Below are 13,489 nucleotides of genomic sequence, written 5' to 3'. Positions count from 1 at the left end.
GTTCCACAAGATGCTGCAGGATAAAGGAGCCACCTTGAAACAGGAATCATGGTATTAGTGTAAATTAATAGAAACCAGTGAAAGTACTTAAAAACCGAGGGTTTATTATCAATGTAAGGTTTGTTGGCTAATTAGCTGAGTAATACTAAAAAATCCCAACACTAGATCCAGCTAGTCAAGCATAGATTATTAATCCTAATTAATATCTAAAGCAGCCGGTAGATTATGGATTTTTATTTCCTTCCACCAAAGGTGGAAGAAAAGAAAAGTGCTTTATTCTCCCATCAACACATTCACTGTTGATGGGGGAAAACCTCTAGCAGTGCTATTGTCTTCTGCCGGTGGGGAGTCTTCCCTGACAGCAAAGCACAATGATCACTGCTGGTGGCTATAGTCACTGGTAATGATTGTATGAAAAAAACATGACATGCTGGTTTTACTGAAGTCGATCGATGGATCAACTTCAGTGCAACCAGCCTGTCCATGGATGGATGGAATCTTGGCCAGCCCTGCTAAACCAACCGAGATTCGATCTATCTATGGCCGGCATAAATTTCCTATGTGTAAGCTTAACGTTTCCAGGAATTTATTCCCTCTCATCTGCTTTTCCATTCAGCAGGACAGCACCATCTTTATTCAGGTTCTATTAAGGATCTGAATCAATTCCTTCGACTGAGATGCTTGCTCAGAGATGACACATTGATGTAATTTCTGGGACCCTCTGCTGCAGCCTCTCACCTTGTAACTTACTACAAAGTTACAGTGTGATCACTGGAAGAGAGGAGACCGTGGAAATGCCTCCTTCTTTCTGCAGCAAACTAATGGCATCATTCAGACTGGGCAAAATCACTGGACTCAAGCACAAGGATGGCTTTTTAATAATAAAAGGCGAGTCTTTAAAAAAAAAGATATTGCTTTTGTATATTGTGATATGTCAGGAATTAATTCATGCAGACGTGTAAAGTTACTGAAATGTGAATCTGGAGTTCTGGCGTGTTGCTGTGCCTTGTAATCATATATAAACGAAAAAGGTCTGGACAGTGTTAGATTCTCTCTGACATACAAAAAATCTGAACTTGAGCCAAATTAGCATTTTAAACACTTTTTGCACACCATAAAGGGACAATACCAGAATCTCCAGATAGATGATAACAAATGTAAAATGATACCTGAGATTTTATCTTACATAGGGGAGTATTTTATGGTGTTTTGTACCCAATTTTCTGCTGGGACACAGTTACTTTATTCCAGGTTGGATCTATGCATATACTATACCTGCTGGATTCCTCTGGAACAGCCTTTCTCAACCTTTTCATCCCTTGAAATGTCTCAGGGAACCCCTGATAAAACTTACTATATCTACATCTCATGGTACATTAGTGTGATGGTCAGTTGGAAGAATGCTACTCACACTTGTGTTCATTGGGAAGAATTACCCCCTTACACATGGCTAAAAAGATCAATGGTGTCAGTGGAAACTTATCTGAGAGGCAGAAGTCGCTAGGAATCCGTAGCAACCTCTGGAGGAACCTTAGGGATCCATGGAACCCTGGTTGAGAAACCTGGTCTAGAAACTGCAAATCACTGAAGACACCGGTGCTCTAGTGATCTCCACTTGCTTCCATGTCCTGTGCCAAGTGGCTGTCCTGTGAACCTGTGAGGTTGCCCACTTGACAAGACACCATTCAAAGAATGTTTTGTATTCTCTCACTGAGTGTAAAGCATGCTCTGATTGGATGAGGTGAAAAGCGTATAGCTGCCTCTCCTTTCCACCTCATCCAATCAGAGAATGCTGTGCATTAATTGAGAAAATGCAAAGCATTCTCTGAATACCACCTGTGCTGAGCAATCCTTGGCCTCCTTTATTCAAAATGCAGCAGGGTAGTCACTTGGCACAGGACCCAGAAGCTAGTGGATATCACTGGAATAGCGGTGTCTACTACAATGCATTCCAGCTCCTAGAGGAATCCCACAGGTATGGTATATGAATAGTTACATTGGTCCGAGCTGGAAAAGTGTAACTATAAAAATATACCATGCCTGGAATTCATCTCTAAAGAAAACTACAAAAGCTGTAAAGCTAGCCAAACATCAATAACATGTCTTTAGAATGTTTGAACAGAACGTTTGAAACACTGTCCATCAGAACATTCTTTCTTGCCACCATTGAGTCAACTAATTTTGTTCAGGAGCTCTTAAAATTTCATCCAGACCTGCTATTTGAATGGAATCCCAGATGTAATAAACAGGTTTAATTACAGTATATCTGATATTTCCCAAACGAAAACCACAGCCACAGTTAAAATTTCTTTTTTCTTTCTGCTACTTGTTACTACGGTTGAAAATGAATGTCAATTTGACCCCACTAACCATTCGAAAAAAAAGTGTTTTTGTTAGAAACAAGAACTTTCTAACGCAATTCTACCAGAATATAGCCAGCTAAAGATTTTAAATAAAAAGCATGATTATCAGCATAAAATACAACTTATAAACATCTGTTTAGTAATGTTCCAGGGATAGAAGATATAGTAGAAAAAAATATTGAGCACAAATAACTGAGAACATCTTCAGTAAATAATGGTTTACACATTCTATTTTGGCATTAACGTCAGTAAGTCAGTTATTACAAAATTTGAAATGATTATGCCATCAATAAAATATAATATAAATAAAAAAGTAAGATGTTAATTGTAGATTAGCCTGCGGAGAAATGGTTTCTTTATCATTTTCTGAACAATCTTTTCATTATTTGCGTCCTAATGGAGTATATTATCTTTTGTCTAATCCTTTTATAATCTACTTAATGCATGATTTATGCTTTGTTGGATTCTTGCTTTTAATTAGCATTGCTTTTTTTATTTATCCGGTCTCCTCTGTTGTGCCTTAGAGACCAACTCTGGGCAATTTTTTTTATTATAAATATGGCCTCTAAATCAGTTAAATTAAACAATGCTGCTCATGCTGCAACACTTACCTTTAGGCTGGGTTTACAATACGCCAAACAAGCACAAAATCTAGATGTGAACTGAGCCTTAGGGCTGAAACACAAAGGAAGAAACACAGCGTCTCTAAGTGGGGTGATGTCAGGGTGGAGGAGACCATCGGGATGTACTCCGCTGTGGTAGCCCTCTGTAGGATTCCAAGTGGTGGCGTCGGCATCTGACGTCATCCAAATGCGACGCGTTTCTGAGCATTCGCAAGTTCCGACATAGACCAGCGTGCTTCTTTCTCAAGCATTGAGTGGTCTCCTCCACCCTGATTTCCCCCACCTTCCTACTGTCCTAACATTCCACAGCGGCTTACCATCTTGGTGGTGAGGCAGACTGAGTATCCATATGAATGATGAGCCTGTAATTTATCATGAACATGTGAGTTGCCCAGGGGCGGACTGACCATTTGGAAACTCGGGCACTGCCTGGGGGCCCGGAGTCAGTAGGGGGCCCCATGAGATGCCCCTGGTACCTTTTTCATAGGCTTTTTTGAGTTTGGGCAAGGACACAGGGGCCCCATGATCCCCTATTGCCCGGGAGCCCCATGAGTTGTCAGTCCGACCCTGTTGCCTACTTACTTTTTAACCATTAAACTTGCATCACAGTCTACACTTAGAGGCGCTGTGTTTCTTCCTTTGTTTCTTCCACATTAGAGTCTGCTTCACTCTACCACAGCCTGCCCTGGTAACTGTTCCATCCCCTTCTCAACCATGGGATTCCTACTACTGGATTCATTAAGACTCTATGGACTTTTGATCTGCAGGTTCCATGCGCCTATGATTTCCTTGCATTAGGGCTGAAACACGCCTATGCAATTAGGTGCATTGCAGTGACATTCATTTTGAATGACCCCCTAACATACTAAGTAAAGAAGCTCTGATATATACAGTATGTATTGTGGGTGGGTGGCAAGGGGTTCAAAAGACTGAAAACAGCTTTTAAAATGCAATGCTGCACCCAAACCAAATTTACGTCCTTTTTTTCACACAAATAGAGCTTTCTTTCGGTGGTATTTGATCACCTGTGCACTTTTTATTTTTCACGCTATAAACAAAAAAACGCCAAACATTTTGAAGAAAAACAGTATTTTTTATTTTCAGCTATAAAAAATATATAGTAAACTTAAAGTTGGTTATAAATTTAGGCCAAAATGTATTCTGCTCCATGTTTTTGGTAAAAAAAATCCCAATAAGTGTATATTGATTGCTTGTGTGGAAGTTATAGCGTCTACAAACTATGATATAAATACTGCAATTTACGCCATTTTTCTGCTATACAGCACTGTGCTAGTTTAATGGACAATTGCGCGGTCATGCAATACGGTACATAAATGAAATTTACATCGCCTGTGTGGTTTTTATTTTTTGCGCTATAAAAAAAAAGGCTGACAATTTTGAGGAAAAAAAAGCAATATTTTGGACTTTTTGCTATAAAACATGTCCAGTAAAAAAAAAATGCAAAAATCAAATTTAGTCATAAATTTCTGCCAAAATGCATTCTGCGCCATGTCTTTGCTAAAAAAAAAACCCAATACGTGTAAATTAATTGGTTTCCGTGAAAGTTATAGCGTTTACAAATGGCAGGAAAGATACTGGGATTTTTAGGGGTTTTTTTATACTAATAATGGCGGCGATCAGCGAATTATGGCGGTGATCAGGGACTTATGGCAGTGACCAGCGACTTATGAAGGGACTGCGGCGGACATTCTGACATTGGGGGGTACTGACTTGGGGTCACTGACATCCCCAAAAACACTAATACAGAGATCAGTGCAAAAAAACAAAACTGACACTGTACTAATGGCAATGGGGAGGAAGGGGTTAACTTTATTTAGCAGGGAAGGGTTATAGGAGTGAGGGGAGTGTTTTACTAGGGGGCGGGGGTGTGTACTGGGCGGGACAAGGCTGATCGAGAAAGTGAAACTATTTTTTCTCGATCAGCTCATTCTCGAGCTGACAGAGAGGTGACAGACAGCACAGCTACTGCAGCTGTGCACTCTGTCACCGTTTACCGCCGATCGCCGGGACATAGCCGCTAATGAGCGGCTGTGACCCGGCAACTGACATCTGCGGCGGTGATCCACAGGACAAATAGGGTGGCAGCGCGCCTCGCGCGCGCCCCCTATTTGTTTACAAAACACACGTTTTAAAACGTGGTTTTGCCTGTGAGTGCCACCCTGCCACCGTATATGTACAGTGACTGGGCGGCATGCGGTTAAATATGCTTTGATTGCTGTGCCACAAGCAAGAGTCTCACAGACACATATAATCGCATCACTTACTGCTGGCCCCTGGACTCTGCGTTACTCCTGACTCCTGAACTCTGCATCACTTACTACTGACCCCTGCACTCTGCATCATTTCTTTTTGACCTATGAACTCTGCCTCACTTACTACTGACCCCCAAACTCTGAATCACTTTATACTGACCACTGAACTCTCATTTACTTACCACTGACCCCTGAACTCTCCATTACTTACTACTGATCACTGAATGCTCTGTTACTTACTACTAATCTCTAATCTCTCCATTGCTTACTACTGATCTCTGAGTCACTTATTCCTGACCTCTGAACTTTCCATCACTTACTACTGACCCTTGAACTCTTCATCACTTACTACTGACCCCTGAACTCTTCATCACTTACCACTGACCCCTGAACTCTCCGTTACTTACTACTGATCCTTGAATGCTTCGTTACTCACTACTGATCTCTAATCTCTCCGTTGCTTACTACTGACCTCTGAGTCATGTATTCCTGAACTCTCCATCACTTACTACTGACCCCTGAACTCTTCATCACTTACTACTGACCCCTGAAATCTGCATCACTTACTACTGACTCTGGAACTCTGAGTCACATTATACTGACCCCTGAACTCTCACTTACTTATCACTCACCCCTGAACTCTCCATTACTTACTACTGATCCCTGAACGCTCCGTTACTTACTACTGACCTCTAATTTCTCTGTTGCTAACTACTGACCTCTGAGTCACTTATTCGTGACCTCTGAACTCTGCATCACTTACTATTCACCCCTGAACCCTTCATCACTTACTACTGACCCCTCCACTCTACATCATTTGTTCTTGACTTATGAACTCTGCCTCACTCACTACTGACCCCTCAACTCAGCATCACTTACTACTGACCTCTGAAGTTTGAGTCACTTTACACTGAATCCTGAACTCTCAATTACTTACTTCTAACCCCTGAACTCTTCATCGCTTACTACTGACCCCTGCACTCTGCATCATTTGTTCTTGACTTATGAACTCTGCATCAATGACTACTGGCTAATAGCCCAGCCCCCCTACTTCCACTTCCTTTAGCACCCACCCACTCCCCAGCATAGAGCCAATCACAGTCAATCATACTCCCCTTCCCCACGCTCCCTACAATGGCCTTTAACACCCACCCCCTTCCTAGTATGAACAAAGAGTGTTTCTTCTATAGCTGCCTGTGACCAGTGCAGCTGCAGGGGAGACACAGAAAGGGGAACAAAACAGCTTATAGCCCCTGCCAGGCTATTTATTAGAATTGAGTGCCAAAACTTATCATGGCACTGGGCTAGATTTAGCCCAGAGTTGCAGGATGCTGGGATGTAGTTCAATTGCAGGGGCGGACTGACAACTAATGGGGCCCCTGGGCAATGGGGATCATGGGGCCCCTGTGTCCTTGCCCAAACTCAAAAAAGCCTATGAAAAAGGTACCAGGGGCATCTCATGGGGCCCCCTACTGACCTCGGGCAGTGCCCGAGTTTCCAAATGGTCAGTCCGCCCCTGAGTTCAAATCTTGGTCCGTTCCCACCAAATCCGGGACAGTTAGGAGGTATGCACACCTCCTGTATTGTGTAGGGTGTCTATACTCTAATAATGCAGACACCACATCTAAGAATTGGTAAGCTGCACTATAATAAATGTCTCTTTTGGGGTTTATTACAGCTTTAAAGCCAAACTCTAGGAAATAAAAATCTTCACTTGCAGTGGGGCTTCCCCAACACAGTTTAATATGCTTCAGTCATAAATGAAGAGTTGGTGATCAGTACCGATCACTGGCTATATTCATTCAGAAAGGAAGGGGCTGGTAAATGGCACATTAAACAGCCCTTTCCCCACTTTCCATCTTGACACATCCCCTGCAGCAGCAAGCGGGAGAAGTGCGAAGGGGAACCTGACAGTGCTGTAGGTGGGAAGGAAGGAAAGACACGGGGGGGGGGGGGTGGCAGGCAACACCAGGAAGAGGAACATGAAGTAGAGGGGTGACGGGGGTGGCATTTATTGGAACCAATTGCTGTATTTTCTTCCCTGCTGCAGCTGAATGTCGATGGGAGGGAGAGGAAGAGAAGTGGGCATTTCTGGCATTCAGCTGCTGCAGGGAAGAAAATACAGCCATCAGCTCCACTAAATGCTGCCGCTCCTCTCCAGGTTTTGGGGTCAGCAACCAAGGGAAGCAATCTGCCTGTCACCTGCCTGCGATTGATGGGTAGATCGCGATCAACGGGTTGCCAACCCTCACCCTAGACCTAAACAAGCATTTAACCTTTGCAGTGTGACCCACCTGCAGAGAGTATGATAGATATAGAGAGCTCGCTGATTAGGGAGAGAGTAGGAGTAGTATTCTGGAGTGGTATCTGTTGAGGAGGGGAAGAATAGGGTGTCTTCTCTGTCAGCTTCTTTGTATGGTCTCCCACTAGCAACTGAATATCTGCAGGGACATTGGAGATCTCAGTAATCTTTTGTAGCACTCTCTGGTGTACATAGTTGGTCAGAGTAGTTGGAGGCTTGCTAGAAGCCTGAGTTTAGTAAAAAGTTTCTTCAGGTCATTCTGGAGTGCTCTACAGGTCAATCTGCTGGTACCACCCCCCTGCTTTAGAAACTTGGATAAGCTTCTAGAAGCCAGTAGACAGGGGTGAGGAGTGGTTGATCTGCATATTTATGGGAGTCTGACCAATCCCAGTCAGAGAGGCCTGGCAGTGTGGCAGACCATCACATCTATATGACAGAGCCTGGACAGCAGGGGAGTCAGGTGGAAGATGGAGTGCTGAGAGGTCCTACTATGTAGCCTGGGAGGGAGCCCCAGAGAATGAGGGTCTTGCTTACAGGTTGGAGGCTGGAAGCTGGAGGAGAAAAGAGGAGAAGTGAAAGAGGGAGCTCCACTGCCCTACAATCCACCGATTAAGGACAGCCTGGAGCAAAGCTTGGAGAGGAACTAACCCAGCTACAGAGGCCTGAAAGCAGTTCTATCCACAGCTGCAGGACATGGACAGTGTGAGTACCTCTATACTTGCAGGACCTAGAAGATAGAAGTCTGCTGGATGCAAGTTCTGGCAAGTCTGCAGGGGACAGTGCATAGCTTACCCAATCCCTTGTCCTGGGATCAGATACCAAATGGTATTTTGTTCACTTATTATTATTATTATTATACAGTATTTATAAAGCTTAGGGGACTTAGAGCTCCTACAAGTTGGACCTTTTGCTAAACATCCATTCAAGGGGGCTCAGAGCTCCTGCAAGTTGCTTAATTTGCTAAAGACTATCAGAGTTCCGGCTGGACCACAGTCATTAATCTGTCATTTCAGTAATATTTTCAGGAAATTGTCCTCAATTTGTTATTCTGCAATCAAGTTGGGCATCCCATTACCCCTTTACCCTATCCAAGATAAATTCCCTTAAAAAACCAAGCCCATGGACTGTTTCTTGTTTCTGGATGCAAGTGGAAAAATGCATGTTGCCTGGCCGTGCAGGAATTAAAGGGGGGTCCAAAACCAGCGGCTCTCAAAGGCAGTAGTGCTACACTTATACCTCCTCCAAGTTATACCTTCTCCAAGGGAAGTGCTCCCAGGCATTCTGTGGTCTGTAAGTGAATGTTATATTACTATGGGAAAGTGCCTTGTGGATAAACATTTCCATCTTCTGCCTGGAGAAGAGTATATACTGTATGTACTGTATGTGCAGGGGCAGGCTGACCATTCGAGCACTTGGGCACTGCCCGAGGGCCCGGGGTCAGTAGGGGACCCCATGAAATGCCCCTGGTTTTTTGGGTGTGGCTTGAGTGTGGGCAAGGACACAGGGGCCCCATGATCCCCTATTGCCTGGGGGCCCCATGAGTTGTCAGTCCGCGCCCATGTATGTGTGTTGAAAAATTCTCTGGTACAGCAGTTAGACCCTGCCTACAGCTTTCTTAAATATCTGTTAAGACTGGATATCAGCCCACTCATGGAAAGCATTGTTTTAAGTGAGGTGGCTGACTCATAGGGGAGATTTACTAAAACTGGAGCATTCAGAATCTGATGCACTTGTGCATGGTAGTCAGTCAGCTTCTAACTTTTTTTCTCCCATTTATTAGGGTCTTTATTTTTGTGTCTGTCACTTGTTTAGGTCACTTATGTGGTCACAATAATTATCTGTCACGGAGATATATGTTTACTTATTCTCATCACTTTCACTAGTCACATTAGTGACTGAGGTATTTAGTTATTTTTGCACATTTTTGTTCTATGTATTATTTATAATTTGAAGCGCTACACTAATTTCTTTAATATTAAAGTCTTGCCATAGATTCTCAATTGGATTTAGGTCTGGACTTTGATTGGGCCATTCTAGCACATGAATATGCTTTGATCTAAACCCTTCCATTGTAGCTCTGGCTGGATTTTTCGGGTCATTGTCCTGCTGGAAGGTGAACCTCCACCCCAGTCTCAAGTCTTTTGCAGACTCCAACAGGTTTTCTTCTAGGATTGCCCTGTATTGCCCTGTATTTTGCTCCATCCATCTTCCCATCAACTCTGTCAACTCTGACCAGCTTCCCTGTCCCTGCTGAAGAAAAGCATCCCCACAACATGATGCTGCCACCACCATGTTTCACGGTGGGGATGGTGTGTTCAGAGTGATGTGCAGTGTTAGTTTTCTGCCACACATAGCGTTTTGCTTTTAGGCCAAAAAGTTAAATTTTGGTCTCATCTGACCAGAGCACCTTCTTCCACATGCTTGCTGTGTCCTCCACATGGCTTCTCGCAAACTGCAAATGGGACCTTCTTTCAACAATGACTTTCTTCTTGCCACTCTTCCTTAAAGGCCAGATTTGTGGAGTGCACGACTAATAGTTGTCCTGTGAACACATTCTCCCACCTGAGCTGTGGATCTCTGCAGCTCCTCCAGAGTTACCATGGGCCTCTTGGCTGCTTCTCTGATTAATGTTCTCCTTGCTCAGCCTGTCAGTTTAGGTGGGTGGCCATGTCTTGGTAGGTTTGCAGTTGTGCTACTCTTTCTATTTTCAGATGATGGCTTGAACAGTGCTCTGTAAGATGTTCAAAGCTTGGGATATTTTTTTATAACCTAACCCTGCTTTAAACTTATCCACAACTTTATCCCAGATCCTGTCTGGTGTGTTCCTTGGCTTTCATGATGCTGTTTATTCACTAATGTTCTCTAACAAACCTCTGAGGGCTTCACAGAACAGCTGTATTTATAATGAGATTCAATTACACACAGAGTTGACTCAATTTACTAATTAGGTGACGTCTGAAGGCAATTGGTTCAACTAGATTTTAGTTAGGGGTATCAGAGTAAACGGGGCTTAATACAAATGCATGCCACACTGTTCAGAAATTTATTTGTAAAAAAATTTGAAAACCATTTATCATTTTCCTTCCACTTCACAATTATGTACCACTCTGTGTTGGTCTACCACATAAAATCCCAATAAAATAAATGTATGGTTGTGGTTGTAACATGACAAAATGTGGAAAATGTCAAGGGGTATGAATACTTTTTAAAGGCACTGTATTTACATATACTTTTTTATAAGTAATAAAGATTTTTGTAATGATTATCACACTGCTTAGATTTTTTTGTACCACTTTTTAAGGAGTATCCCTTAATATTTTTTATTTAGTTGGTCTCTGGGTATGAAGATCCACATCCTAATTGGAGTGAGTCAGTGGATTCTTAAATTTAATACCTGGGTTTTGCTGCTGTTGTGTGGTGACATCTTTTTTATGTGAATTACAGGATATGGTAGTGACATGAAAGTCAACAAGAGAAACCACTAAAAGCTGCAAAGAAACCAGAAGATCAACGATCCTGAAAGTCTAGGACACTTTGGTGGACTAGTGCACAGAATTGGAGTAGTGTTTGGTGACACGAGTATGCCTTGCTTGAATAACCTTTCTATAGCCACAAGGTTGCTTTAATCGTGTCAGGTCTCTAGGGACATTGTAGTAAACTGGCGAAGTTCTGCTACAATACCCTTTTCTCTGAGTTGCTAAAAGTTAAAGTTCAGTAATGTCATTCATCCATGCAGGTATGTTTGTCTGTAAATCCCTGAAGATTTGGCTTACTATTGCAGCCCCATGCATGACTGATCCACAGCTGCATTTATCCCATTACTTTAGCACTGTTGTTACATTTGCGAAAAGTGACTTTGATTTACAGTGAATCATTTTCTCATTTAATAGAAAAACATCAACTAATGAAGATCATTTTTCAAGAGCTGCCAAATAGGAGACAACAAAGGTCTGTGTTATAGTCTGGTCAACAAGCTACACAACCACAGACCACTTTCAATAACGATGCGGTTTTCCTCTGTTCTTGATAAACGGTCTTGTTGATACACAGAAATGAGCTAGTCAGGTGGTAGAAAAATATAGTGGTGGTTCCTAGGGGGGAACCCATAGACACAGAAGGGATATCATTAATTTAGCTATGAGTTAGGGTTCTTTCACGTTTGTGTTCAGTCTGGATCCGTCTATCAGTTTAATTAGATGGATCCATATTGAACCACATTGCATGCCCCTAGGCGGACAGAGGGATGTCCAATTATCTGCTTACTGCCAATTTCTAAGCCCGTCTCTGTTCCCAGAAAAAAAAAAACAGAAAAAGTTTGCAACCTTTTCCATTTTTGCAGACATAAACAGATGTTAATGAATGTCGCCAATTTACATCCATTCCATTAATATCTGTTTTTAGGCAAGGAATGTATTTTTTATTTAAACTTTTGTCCACCCATGACCAGTGCTGCCAACCCCCGCAGTGCAATTTACTAACAGGACGCCTAAAATTTACAAACATCATGACATTTACTGACAGAGCCACATTGTTACTGACATTTCAAAAAAGTACATTAAATGGCCGTTTTAAGTACAAAACAGTGCAAATATCAATATTTAAGTTACAAAACATGTAGCTAGTGCTATTAGCAAAGTGTTCAGATTATAACACAAGTAAAAAAACATATTTCTCCATTTACATGAAGGTAAGGTTAATATAACCCAGTCAGAAGAGAGTTCCCCCTTACATCAAAGTCTTCAGGTTTCCCCCTTACAGTACAAGGAGAACGCTGATGTAAAAGGGAATGCTGAGGATCATGATGTAAGGGGGAATGCTACAGACTTTGGTGTAAAGGGGAACTCTGATATAAGGCGGTCTCTGGTCACCAGAGCCCAATACCGCTTACATGACAGTCCACAGCATTCTCCTTTACATCAGAGTTCCCCCTTTACATCGGGCTCTGCATAGTTCCCCTTTGCACTGTATTCCTGCAGACTCTGATGTAAAGGGGAACTCTGAGGACACTGATTTAAGGAGGAACGCCAAGACTTCTGGTGGGGGGGGGTGCTCTGGTGACCACAGACCACCTTCTGCAGAGTAAATACACTATGGTAAGGGGGGTTATTGATATAAGGGGGAACCTTTATATCAGTGCCCCCCCTTACATTACTTTATTCACTCCCCCCTTACATCGGTGACCCCCTCTGTCAGACTGACCCTGCGGCACTGTCACTGACCTCCTCTCAGGTGCACCACGCAGGGCTCAGTCATACGGCCCTATCTGGGCCCCAGCTGGCAGCTCTGATTTTATCCTATATTCTCCTCTCCACAGTCCACACACCTCTGACTCCATACCAGTGGTACTCCTGCTCTCGAGTTCTCTGAAGGCTCCCCCTCAGAAGCTGCGAATACATGATACAGGAGATGGTCAGAGACTGCAGGCATGCTACAACAGATGGTCAGAGACTGCAGACATGATACAGGAGATAGACAAAGATTGTGGACATGATACAAGAGATGGTTAAAAATTGTGAACATGATACAGGAGATGGTTAGAGGCTGCGGACATGATACAGGAGTTGGTTGAGGCTGTAGAAAGGATACAGGAGATGGTTAGAGGCTGCAGACATAGTACAGATGTTTTGAGAGTGCGAACATAATATCAGATATATTTTGAGACTGCGAACATGATATCAGAGATGGTTAGAGGCTGCGGACATGATACAGGAGATGCTTAGAGGCTGTGGACATGATACAGGAGAAGGTTAGAGGCTGCGAACATGGTACAGGAGATGATCAGAGGCTGCGAACATGATGCCAGAAATGGTTAGAGGCTGCAGACAGAATACAGGAGATGGTTAGAGTCTGCAAACATAACACCAGAGATGGTTAGAAGCTGCAGACAGAATACGGGAGAAGTTTAGAGTCTGTGGACATGATACCAGA

This window comes from Staurois parvus, unplaced genomic scaffold (assembly GCF_062004578.1).
Source record: "Staurois parvus isolate SC_StPar_1 unplaced genomic scaffold, SC_StPar_1.0 ptg000578l, whole genome shotgun sequence".
Lineage (NCBI taxonomy): Eukaryota > Metazoa > Chordata > Amphibia > Anura > Ranidae > Staurois > Staurois parvus.
Note: the sequence above shows the minus strand (reverse complement) of the source record.